Source organism: Clytia hemisphaerica, unplaced genomic scaffold (assembly GCF_902728285.1).
Source record: "Clytia hemisphaerica strain Z4C2 unplaced genomic scaffold, Clytia hemisphaerica genome assembly, whole genome shotgun sequence".
In the NCBI taxonomy this organism is placed as follows: Eukaryota; Metazoa; Cnidaria; class Hydrozoa; order Leptothecata; family Clytiidae; genus Clytia; species Clytia hemisphaerica.
In genome coordinates, this window is record NW_027103414.1 from 133380 (window position 1) to 147114 (window position 13735).

A 13735-nucleotide genomic window follows, 5' to 3' on the forward strand; every position below is an offset into this window, starting at 1 on the left:
GTAACTGTTTTCATAACTTCTGAATACAGTACCACCACGGTAGTAAGTGTCATACTGTCTTGTAGTAACCGCGTGCCCCCCCCCCCCCCCCTGGGTGAGATTACATTTCATTTTTGGTTGTTGTTTTTTAAGTTTATATTTTTAGATGATTTTAATTTCAAGTTTAAATTTTCATTTCGTTCACGTCACTTATAGGTTTTCATTTTTTATGTTTTCATATCTTCGTTATAGATTTATAAAAGCCCAAAGGGCTAGATGTCGCGCTTTGGCTAAAAAGTGTGCCGAGGTTCTGTCGGTCACGTGATATTACAATAGACTTTCAGCGTTTGACCAATCAGAAACTTCACTGGTTTTCGAAATATTTTTTTTGCTTGGAAGAGCTTAAAGGTTTTGTTTTCAAATGAGAGTGATATTATCGTTTGCTTACTCATCAATTTTAATTTGTAAGCTTTTTTACATTGAATTGACACGAATGTGGAGCAAGTTTGGTGAGAAAGAGAAAAAGAAAAACATTTTTTGCTTATATCAGCATAATATAACAATAGGCAGACACTGTCTTGATATGAAACGGGAACACTTATGTAAAAATAAAACCTTTGAAGCACGACATCTAACCCTTTGAGCTTTACAGAAATCTGTGATCTTCATTTCTAATTTTCAGTTTTGACTCTTTTTTTTATTTTGTAAATATAAACAAACAGGTGACAGAAGTTTTGAAAGGTAGCTTTGAGTGGGTCCTCTAAGCTTTTCCGATCGCTTGGAGATATAGCTCAGTCCAGGGTTTGAGTAAAGCTTTTAAGTCTGTTTTTTGTTAAGTTTTACTATATACCCTCTCCAATCTATTCTATTGAAAATTTAAACTAGTTGACATAACTTTTACTTCTTGCGGAAGCAGCCGAATAAATTTACAAATAACTCACTTCGAAGAATACACGTTTTTTTTTTAAGAAACTAGTTTTTAGTTTTACCAAGCCTCAATGTTTCTTAAGAAATAGGCCTTTTGAGCCTTAAATGTTTCTAACATGTTTCTAAACTTTTTGACATAATCAGCCTCATGGAAGGCTGGATTGGAAGGTTCTTAAAAAAACTGAATTAAAAAATGTTATTTTCTCATTCTCAGCATGTTTCTTAGTTTTTAGGCATTCTGAGCCCAGGGGGGGGGGGTCAGTACTAAAATGTAAGACATACATGAGTACTAAAGGATTTTCGCTAATTTTTGACATACTCCCACCTATTTTTCGAAAATGTTATTTTAGTACACATGTACTAAAATTATTTTGAGCAATTTACCACCCATTTTTTGCTCTTTTACGGCTTTAAATTTACCAAAATGGGGTCATTGTTACAAACCTAGTCGAATTTAGTGCATCAATCTGCAAAATAATATAATTTTATTACTAAACTGTGCTGAACTGTACATAAAAATATTTTTAAAAAATATTTAAAAAATTGGAAAAATTCTGAAAAATTTCTGAAGATTTTTTCGAAAATTCCTGAAAAAAAAATCAAATTTTTTCCAAAATTGTTAAAAAATGCTCCATTTTGGCTGATTTTAGAACAAAATACTAAGATTTTTCAAAAATTTCTTTAAGGGACCACCCTTTTTGGTATTTTAGTACACATGGTACTAAAATTATTTTTGAGCTTTTTTGCAGTACCACCACGTCACTAAATGTCATGATGTCTGAGATTTTAGTACCGACCCCCCCCCCCTGCTGAGCCTCATGTTTCTTAAAAGTGTGTTTCTTAAAAGAAACAAAACGTGTACATTCTTCTAGAAATTCATGATATTGTTGTATGGCTTTATTTTCAAAGTATAGATGCCAAGATGCCACTTCAATATCATCAGAAATTGTAAACATTTGAACGAAAATTAAATTGAGGTTTGAATGTCGAAAGAATTTAGTATCTCGTGTGAGAACGAGGTCTGGGATCTAAACTTCACAAAGCCCCTTTCACATTTCATGTTTCACTGTAGTTTTTTGTTTTGCATTTTGGTCTTACTTGTTGGTTACGTGTAAATAGAGTTTTATTCTCTTTTTTTCATATAGACCAAAGAACTTGTATAGACATCTTATTAGAAAAACGAAATTATATATTATCTTAAAGTACGTTATATACAGACCGTAGTACATTCTTATTCTCTCCCCCCCCCCCCCCCCGTTTATTGATTTTTGGGAAAAAATATTTTGAAAGTTCCCTCTTTTGTCCTAATTCTGCTGTATTATCCTCCTTTTCGAAAATTTTCCACCCAGGACATTTTTATATAAGTTGTTATTTCCATGAAAATGAAAAAAGCTCCCCTCAAGGTATAACAGTTCGGTCGCGTTCTGCAGCACTGTCTTTATTCGCAAGACGGATCTTGACAGCGAAACTATGCAATGAGCCGAACTGATTATGGCTACTAGAAAGAGTCAATTGATTTATGGGTATCCTAACTATGCTCAGCGGCAGATAGGGGTATCAAAATTATTAGAATTAGCTTTTACACAAGAATAAAACTTTCTTTAAAGACATTTTTTAATACCAAAATGGGGTGGGAATGTATGAAATGAATCAAATTAGGCAAGGATTTGATCTGCGAATGGCGGAAAGGCAAATTTTAGCGGGGATTTAATGCGGCGCATATTATAGTAAATCCGCCATATTTTCTTACCGCCAAAGTTTTTTCCTTTAGAAAAACTTACTAAACTCTCCATTAGATCATCAGCGTATTTTTTACAACTGTCAATGCGTTCTTCTTATTCTTTTTTCAGTTTTTTTTTTCCCCAAGTGGAAAAAAAGCTCGAGATAAGGTGTACAGAAAATTGATTGGGCTCTTCTAGAAAGAATTAGAATGTGGGGAGTGGAGGATATAACACGTACCTTGTGAATTATATCCTTTTTCTTTTTTTTTTACATTTTTTTGTTATTTTCCTTGTACCGTTGTCATTAGACAATGCAAACAGAACTTTGAAATATTGAAAACAAAATTTGAATTTCTTTTTGCATTTCAGCTTGGAGGTACGCTGAGCCTTATACTTATTTTTTACCGAGTTCGAGCCTAAGTATGCTTATAAACGTTATGCTTACAAAAAAAAGAGTGTATCGTTGCAATTCCTTTATAATTTCCATTTTTTGAAAGTCCCACGTAGTGAAACATGGTAAATTCGTAAGATTATGTAAAGGTGAGATGAAAATATCCCTTAATTTAGCTAAATTATTGCGTAGGAGGGGAATAAATTTTTTGTCGATTTATTACTGATTCTAATTGTATATTAAGATTTTTGAATTAATGATATGCACCACACCACCACAAGACTTTCCTTCTGCGAACTTTGAAAATTTTCCACCCAATACTTAATCAATAGGAAAAGTGACGTATCGGGTGGGATAAAAACAGTAAAGTTGCATAATTTCGTGAAGTCACTGCAGTGGTGCATATCATGAATACACGCTTCGTAAAAGGTGATTTTACATTCTATCTCTGCTTAATGTCTTTAAGGTCCAATCAGTGTATTATATGGTCAATAAAATTGTTCTGTGCCACATATTATCAGGAAAATTGAGGTCGTCATGGCAATAACGATTTGCATGAAACCGAGGCTTTTCAGGGCGACAGAAGATGATTGAAGTTGTGTTGAATTTGACGTCAGTATACTTGCTTCGATAGAGGTAGGCGTACTTGAGGGCGTTAATCGGGTGGTTGAGTTTTCATCTGTAGGGTGTGAAGTGGTCGTTAAGGATGTTGGAGTGGTAACTTTTCGACATGGGTTGTTATTGAAATCGGTAACGAGTTTACAGAAAAGAGGCTCATCAACGCAGAAATCACAATGAGGGTTGATATCACCTCGATGCGCTAATAAAGTAGACGAAGCTGCAGTGCAAATTCTTTTGAAATCATGCTCAGTTGATTGCGGTTGATCAAGTATTTCACAAAGAGCTTCAGCATTCTCGCAACTACATCTTTCACTGAGGTCGAGGCTTGGATATACGTGTGTGTTAGCATCCTCTGTCATAGCCTCACATATTGCGTCTAAAGAAAGATTGGTTGGACAGTCCGTGTTATTCAAAGAAAGTTCCTCTCCTTTTAAGTCCTCTCCGCCGGTGCTTTTTTCATCACATTTTGTAAGAACTTGACAGAGATTTGGTTCTTCATTGCAGCTTTCGCAAATCAATCTATACACCACCAACTCAACTAATTTCTCTTGAACCATATTACAGATTGAAAACAAATCGTATGGTGGACCATTATCTAATGCTTGGCAAAGACTGGGTGTATGTTGGCAATGACAGCGATCGTCAAAGTTCAAAAGCTGAGGGTTGTTATACCGGTCTACATCCTTGGTAACTGCATCACAGACTTCTGGCAAAGTGACTTTACAATTACTGGAGTTGGTATGAATAGACGGTTGAGTCGGCTTGGTGACAGTATCTGTTAATAGTCCTGACACTGTTGTTGTTGTTTCGCCACTCTTTAAGCCGCATACGGCAAGTGCCTCACATAGACTTGGTTCATCTTTGCAATCAAAGCATACCATATGATAGACATTGTAGTCGACAATGGTCGCTTGTGCAATATCGCATATTTTGGCAAAATCATAAGGACCACCTTTGTCTAATTCTTCACATAATGTTGGTGCGAAACTACAATTACAAGTATTGTTTAAATCGAGTAATTCGGGGTTTGAGAACCTCTTGACGTCAAAATAAGCTGCATCACACACAGACTGTAACGACACTTTGCAGACCCCTGATGTACTGTTTGAATATGTGGTCACACTAGCAAGGTCTGTTGCTTTTGACGTTGGTTTTATGGTAGAATCAGCGGCCCGTGCATTATATTTAGTGATCAATTCACACAAAGTTGGCTCATCGTAACAATTGAAGCATATCATTTGGTAGATGTAAGTCTCCCCAATGCTGGTTTTCATTCTTGGACAAATTCTTTGAAACTCATACGGTGTACCTTTGTCAAGCTCTTCACAAGTTGAACCATGCGTTGCACAATTACAATTCGTTTTCAAATCAGCCAGTCTTTCGGCGCTGAAAAACCTCAAAGCATCAAGGTAAACCGCATCGCAAATATCTTGCACTGAAAGTTTACAGGTTTGTGTGTCTGTGGTAGGATTTGTCGACGCTGTTGTTGTCACGAGTTGACTGGTTGGTGCAGTTGTGGCAACTTCAGTTGTGGATCCAACAACTAAATCTATATTCGATGAAGCCATTATAGTTATTGGCGGAGTAGTTGTTATCTGTTGCCCAACCAAGGGATCTACACTTGAATAGGTTATTACAGGTATTACAAAGCTGGTTCTGGATTGGTGCTCTTTAAGAATATTCATATCAGATAAAGACGAGGTTGTGGTATGCTGTCCAACCAGCGAATTCGTTCTTGAAGACGATATCATTGCAGTGGTCGAGGATTTCTGCTCGGCAAGAAGAGGAGTGTTTGTAGTATGGCGTCCAACCAGGGAATCGGTGGGAGTGTTTGTAGTATGCTGTCCAACCAGGGAATCGGTGGGGGTGATTGTAGTATGCCGTCCAACCAGGGAATTGGTGGGAGTGATTGTAGTATGCCGTCCAACCAGGGAATCGGTGGGAGTGATTGTAGTATGCCGTCCAACCAGGGAATCGGTGGGGGTGATTGAGGATTGATGCTCGACAAGGTGATTGTTGCTTAATGAAGCTATTGGTTTTGCTGAAGTCTTTGATCTGTGATGATCAACAAAAGAAATTGTGCTTGATGGAGAAACTATAAACATTGTTGTTGTCTGCTGATCCGCGAGGGAGGTTATAAATGATGGAGGGATAGAAGTGGAAGATGTCTTTACTTCATTCCCTGGAGAACTGTATCCCATTATGTTTGATACATGAAAAGATGATTGAGTTGAAGTGATATGGTTGGCTTCCACCTCACTGGTGATGGTTGGTTCTGGTGTGTTCGGTAGTGCTTCAGATGTCGATTCTGTTGGAGAAACCTGGTTAGTATTGATTGATTGTGATAAATCTTTCATTGTTGAAGTTGTTGGAAAACCTGGTTAGTATTGATGATTGGGATAAATCTTTCATTGTTGAAGTTGTTAGAAGATGGTTTCTGTTTTTGAAGTTGTTGCTATTATGGTATTTGTCTCGGAAGAGGATTGCAAAAGCATTTTTTGAAACTCCGAAGAAGTTGTTGAGGTGAGGAGGTTGGTAGTTAGATTCTCGGGTATAGATCTTGTTACAGTTTGCTGTGTAGCTGTGGTGGTTGGTTCAACTGATGAATCCAGGAGGTATGCTGTTGATGTTGTAGTTTCCATTTGAGAGCTGGTTTCTGGTGATATACTTTGAGTAACAATTTGTCGTGTGGCTGTGGTTGGTGTTTCTGGTGAAATAGTCGTAGAACCTACTTGAGAGCTGATTTCTGTGGTCGGTGTCTCTGGTGAAATAGTCATAGAACCTACTTGAGAGCTGGTTTCTGTGGTCAGCGCCTCTGGTGAAATAGTCGTAGATTTCAGTTGAGAACTGGTCACTGCTGTTGAGGGATAGTCAATGTTGGTTTGTGATGATGTATTGATCTGGTTCGTTTGCATCGATGTGTCTGTTTGACGATCAGACATTTTAGATTGGCCGGTTGTTTCTTCTGCTATGCCCAAGCTTGATGAAGTCACAATAGAGGTTGAAATCGAAGGAGCAAATGACGTCATTCCCAACTCGACTTCTGATTGGTTGTTTGATGATCCAATGACAGAGGTTGTTGTGTAAGCAATCAAAATTAATGGTGCGATGAAACATACAGGTTGTTTGACAATCATCATAACGCTGGATTTCTATCTGTAATGAAAAATGAGAAAAGATATTTGATTTCTTTTTTCTTGCGTCACGTAAAAAAAGTCTGAAGCCTGTTTATTTTCGTTGCCAGGGACAACCAAGGGCCCATGAATTTTGCCTCTATCGGCCAAAGGTTTGACATGATATTAGTGAGCAAAATTCCAAAGTTGAAGAAAAATTTGCTGTATTGTTATGCTAATCCTTTACACAAAAGTCCTTTACGTAAAAATTCAATATTTTTCAATATTCCATGATACTCAAGTATGGACATGTATCTACTTATATATTACGGGCGTTAAATGTATGCCTGAAAGACGTTTTGTCGGTTACAGGGGTGAATATAACTTGAAACAGTGAGAAAAAGTTTAAAAAGGACAATATCAACCGTGACATAGATTTAGAATGCCATGGAATAAACATTTCTACTGAAACTGAAAATCAGTATTTCTAATTCTGAATTTCCAAGATCGCAATATTTTCTAAATGGGCTAAAAAAGATCGGAAAATTTACCCGAAATCAATGCAATGCAATGCAATCTCAATTCACCAAAGAATATCGTCGCAACTTTTACACTTCAAATCACTCCAAACGAATTTGTAGAATGCGGGAACTGTTGACTACAAACTCCTGCTACGGTAAAAAAAAGTGAAAGGAATAAGGGGCGTTGGAAACTCTTTTATACCCTACGTTTGTGCTTATCATATGGCATGGCATCATTATTTGTTAAAACCTCTATGATGGAGAATGTTATGTTCAATCAACGATCCTTATATGGAAGTCGGCATGCTCATTTTGCATTGGTCTAACGCATTTCAAAGATTACAATGTTTCTATTTCTGTGTTGTTTATCACCTTTCACTATCATTCTTTTATTATGAAAACAATAATCAATTTTTTTACAAACTCGTACCCAGTGCAATTTCCACTTCTTTATATCCGCCGGTAGGCCGGGGTAGAGCTGTTACGGGATGAGCTGGAGTTTTTATAAGATACCTCACTAATTGGTCATTTGAAGTGATAGAGATGACGCGTTCTTTAGAAAAAGTAACAAAATTGTTTTATTACTGGTTAACGACCAACCAAATCAAATAAGAGCTTGTAAAAACTCCAGCTTGTCCCTTGTATAGACCTTTTCATAAATTGCAACGAATACCTCGCTTTGAAACCATTACCAAGATGACTCTATCCCTTGAGACGTCACTTATTACTTTTTACTATTACTCCTCTGAGAAGCAATTACCATAGCAATATTTTGAAAACGAGGTAAGCGTTGCTCATGACGTAATTTATGAAAAGATCTATTTAGTCCACTTTCTTTATGTGGAAAATTGGCACGCATGCATTTTGTATTGGTTTCATTGGGAGCATTATAACTATAAGCCCCTTCTCACAGACCCCTCGACAGACTCGGTCCAGTGGGGAAAGTAACGGACCAACTCGATAGGGATTGATATTCCCATGTATTTTTATGTCTGGGGGTATTCGTGGGTATTTGAATTCCATTGTTTTCAAGTCAGAATACCTTTGTTGATGAAAAAAAAGCACGTCATCTTGCATTGAGGATTTTTTTATCTCATTATTTTCAACGGGGACAAAAACTAAAGTAAGATTTTCCACTTGGGAAGATACTTTCACAAATTTATTCAACGGGTCTGTGAGAAGGGGTTGTATACAGAGAGGTCGTTGAACCGCTCTATTGAAATAAGGGACTGAGATCAAGGTTGGCCTTATCAGTTTCTTTTTAATCTATGTTGATTCTGTAGTGATTAAATTATTTAGGTTTGAAGGATTAACACTTTGACTCTCCATTCTACGGTAAACACAAGAATTACGTTGATAAACGGATAAGAAAAACACAATGATAAGGCGAAAAATAAAAAAATGTTGTGTTTCCGGAAACCGGCCGGGTGAAAAATTATAATTTTCTGACCCGGCCGCAGACTATGGGGTCAAGTTAACCAAGTTGACCGTTCAAGCTATCAAAATCGTTTGGTTAGATATTCCCGCTTGTAAATCAAGTTTTGTTTGCTAGTAGTTGATACATTAGTATTCAGGGCTTACTTCATACTGTTTGTACATAAAAATTATCGTTAAAATTCTATTTCAATGATCTTAATTTATCAAAAAAAGCAAAACAACATTTTAATTTTATTTTTTAATTGACTGTGCGCTTTTCATTTAAAATCGTGGCTCTATCATGAACCTTTGTTGGTTCATTAAAGAGTTATGCCGAAAAGTGTAATACCGAGTTATAACTCATTCAACTCTTAAATTCGAAATAACTTAACATAAGCATAGTATGAACGCATTGCAAAATGGTCATTCATTCTCTTGAAAAGAGTGATACTGATCAACTTGAAATGAAATTAGGAGTTAATCCGAGTTGTTCCGAGTTGTTCTGAACAAAAGATTGTATCTAAGATGTTTCTATAAAGACTGATTTGTTTATTTGGCTTCCTAGCACTTGGCTGAAAAGGTAATTTTCGTTGAGAAATTTAATAATAAAAACTTAAAACGTAATGCAGAGTTATAACTCTTTTAACTCGGAATTTCGAAATGAATTATTTTAAATATGTCGTTTTTTATGAAGTAATGCAGGATTCTTTAGATAACCCCCTTCTCACGGTAGAGCTCGAGATACAGCACAGGCACTAAACTTTTCATGGAAGAGGCACTAAAAACTACGCGCATGCGTAGATAGATATAATTTTTTTAGCTTTAGCGCGCTATCGGTTTTGTCGGAAAACGAAAGTACCTATTTTCCTGTTTGTTCTTGTACAAAACAAAAACTGGCAATACTGCATACACAAAGTTGAAAGTCACGTCCAACAGTGCAATAAAAACTACGCGCATGCGTAGATAGATATAATTTTTTTAGCTTTAGCGCCCTATCGGTTTTGTCGGAAAACGAAAGTACCTATTTTCCTGTTTGTTCTTGTACAAAACAAAAACTGGCAATACTGCATGGGACCATACTGCATACACAAAGTTGAAAGTCACGTCCAACAGTGCAAAGTTGTTTTGTGTATACACAGTATTCTGTTTCAGTCAGCAGTCTGGGCTAGCGAAATGGGAAAGGCCTAAAAAAAAAAGTATAGCCAAACTATCAAAAACTCAGAGACAGTATGACACTACTTTTTGTTTTTTGTGATTTAAGTCATTTTTGGTCATAAAGTCATCAGTCATGTAGTCATGTGGTCTTGCTTTTTATATACAGTATATACTATTTAACTGTTTGAGCAGCAAACTTGTATATACCTAGCTATATTCAGCAGATGGGAAATGGTTGGCCAAAAACGATATCATCCCTCTCGCCACCTCTCTCTCTCGCTTGGTCGTTGGTGCAAGTCAAATTTTTCATGTCCATGCAGGACCTCGACCTCGACATGGGGGTTTCGGTTTATTAACAGTGGGCCATTACAGAATTTGTCTGTAACAAACAGGCGGGCTGACGACACAAGCACAGCCCACAGGATTTCTGAGGGTAAAAGTTTTCACCAAAATTCGAAATTAAGTATAAGTAAGTAAGTAAGTATTTATTTATTTACCATTTTAACACTACAGAAAAGATACAAGTGATGATATGCACAAAAAAAATATATAGAAGGAGACCCCCTTATAGACCTTTTTTCAAAGAGGACGTCCTGTTGAATAATTATGTAGTCCAGCCATAAAAACAATGATAGAGCCATGCATAATTACTGTATCATGCATATTGTAATAATTATTACAGGGTGGTCTCTTTGAAAAAAGGTTTATAGTCTAGCTAATCAAAAAGATGCGGCCACCTAAGTACAGATTGCGTTTATAACACATTGTAAATTAGTTAAAAACGTTTATATATTTTTAAGAATTTTGTTATGTAAATGAAAAATAAATTAAAAGAAAGTTTGCTAAAATTTCCAAAATTTCTCAAAATTTCCAACGCGAGAGAAGAAAATGTATATGAATTTTCGATGCATTTTGCAAAAGTACATTAATTTTTATCGGAATTTCCAACCACCACTGCACTGGAAAAGAAAAATTATTTCCGAGGCTAAAAAAATAAAAAAATGCACCTCGTCCGACGGGGGGTAACAAAAATTTTCTGGAATGGCCCAGTTAGAGGGTTAGGGTTTGTTCAGTCAGGGCCTCCTTGGTCCTTCATAACATTAGTTCGGATAGAATAAAAACATATACCGTGAGAGGTCCCAAATCCGACACCACTGCTTAAATCCTATGGGGTCTTTCAAAGATACCGTGAATGGTCCTAAATCCGACAGCCTTGCCTAAATCCGACCCCCCAAATAACTGCTATGAAAAAAATACTATGTTTACAAACATTCCCTCTCCAAGTTGAACAATAAACTATTGCAAGGACTCTCGAAACAAAACATCTAAAAATATAACTATAATGTCAAGATGTCAATTAATGTGATCAAAAAAGTGTGAGTTGTAAAAATAATTACCTCTATTATTCTGAATCCGTTGTCAATATGAAAATTGCGTAATCAGAGAACGTATGTCTCACTCATTATAAAAAGGCCGAGACAAACTTTCAATAATTGGATTGTAACATCGAGTTAGTCTCTTTCGTTAAGTCACCAGGGGGTAAATAAAACAGACCTTGATACATTTTATCGTTCGTTTGAACTTGACGATTCGTTTAAAACTCAGCCTCCTAAATATTTGGGATGAGCTGGAGTTTTTACAAGATACTTCACTAATTGGTCATTTAAAGTGATAGAGATGACGCGTTCTTTAGAAAAAGTAATAAGATTCTTTTATTACATCTTAACGACCAACCAAATCAAATAAGAGCTTGTAAAAACTCCAGCTTGTCCCAAATATTTGGGGTAGGTAAAATATGTACAAAGAAATTCATACTTTTCCAACCCGGCCAATCTTTAAAAAAGAAGCGAACAATATTAATGTAATTACCCTTTCCAAATAAACCTCTTCGGTGGCGAGCGTAGTCTACTCTGACGTAATTGTAAAATTTATGTAATGGGAGTTTGACATAGTAATGTAATGTTGTCTGGGGAATTATGAAGTTCTCTGGGATTCCGATTGCATTTATTCAGGTTGATTTTTAATGACTTCTAATGGTACTTTTTCTAACGAGTTTGATTACTCCGTTCTCACACTTATGTCTTTTTTTTTCGCGTCCTTTTCTATGATTACTTTTATTTATATTTTTAAAGACAGGTAAGAAGGCATATTGATGTAACTGTCAGTTTAGTTGACACTTTGGTATCTTCATTGTGTCACATCGAAAGGTTTGTTTTTATTTTAGTTTGTATCTTTGAAAGACCCCATCGGATTTAGGCCTAGGGCTGTCAGATTTAGGACCACTCACGGTACAAACTAAAATAAAAACAAACCTTTTGCTGTGACGCAACGAAGATACCAAAGTGTCAACTAAACTGAGAGATTTGATACACTGAACCAATTGAACCAAATAACAATAATTGCTTCTTATAGCAAAACATATTTTTTTATTGCAATATGCACAACGTCATAAATGACAACAGTAGCAACAGCATCATAAAAAGTAATGAGATGTTTTGATTTTCCAAAGCACACGAAAATATATATAAGAGGTCTGTGTACGAGCGTGCTCATTTTGAAACATTACGTAATCAAGCCTGGTTTTTATTACTTTACACTGGCACTTGGCTTGATTACGGGCCTTCGGTAAATAAACATCCGGACTTATAGGTGGTAAAGAGGGTGCTGATATTTGCCACCTCATTGATTCAATGTTTGTTATTCAAATTAAATGCTACCGTATCCGCCCTTTTTTCAACTTCGCGCCATTTTTGCAATTTAGTCTGTTTGTTTCTTGATGGAAACCAGCCCAAGTTGTTTCGTATTTTCCCCGCACTTAAGTCCCTTTTATTATAAAACTGTTATCGTTTTAAACATGAGCAACTGATTCAGAATAAAAGGTAATTATTTTTACAACTCACACTTTTTAATTACATTAATTGACATCTTGACATTACAGCTATCTTGTTAGATGTTTTGTTTCGAGAGTTCTAGCAATAGTTTATCATTCAACTTGGAGAGGGAATGTTTGTAAACATAGAATTTTTTTTCATAACAGTTATTTGGGGGGTCGGAATTAGGCAGTGGTGTCGTATTTAGGACCTCTCACGGTATACTGTGAGTGAAGTCGGGTAAGTAAGGCGACAATCTAAAATGTGTGTGGGCGAGAGATTTTCGTTCCTCGTCTCTGTTCCCTTAATTTTTGATTTTTTCGATCAAAAAGTATATATACATGATAACTTTTTCCCATTGAAAACAAAAAACCTTAGATATTTAGACTCCCAAAACATTGTAGAATCTTTTGATTATCTAACTAAGAGAAAAATAAAGAGTTTTAACCTTTAAATCTAATCATATTTCCTTCGTGTTTAAACTTTCACAATGTCATGTTCCCTCATGCGCCGCCATCTTGAATTTAGAATTAGAAGCATGTCGGAAACTAAAACCGAGTTTATCTCACCCAATAAAAACGCACGATTCACAAAGGAAAACCACACTTTCGTTTTCTTCAACCAATCAGAACGCGCAAAAACCACTTTCGTTTTCTCCGACCAATCAGAATGCGCGATATAAGTAGATATTTTACTGACCAAAAACATTTTAATAAACTGCATCATTAAATTTATGTTTAGAGTTCCTGAAAATGTTTTTTATACTCTGGAAATCTTTTTTATCATGTGTTTTGTCTTATTTCAAACATGATAGATAAAATCACATGAAAGAGCTTTGTTTTGAGTCTGTAATTTATTTCTCACGGCAAGTTTATTTTGCGCCCGGTCACGTTACAAATCCTAAGTCAAAATTTCGCCCACAAATGTGCGGGCATGTGCGGGCGTTACCCAGGGTCGTTTCGCGTCGCCCGACTGACTCACCTTCAAAACATTAATCCAGAGTCGGAAAAATGTCGGAAAA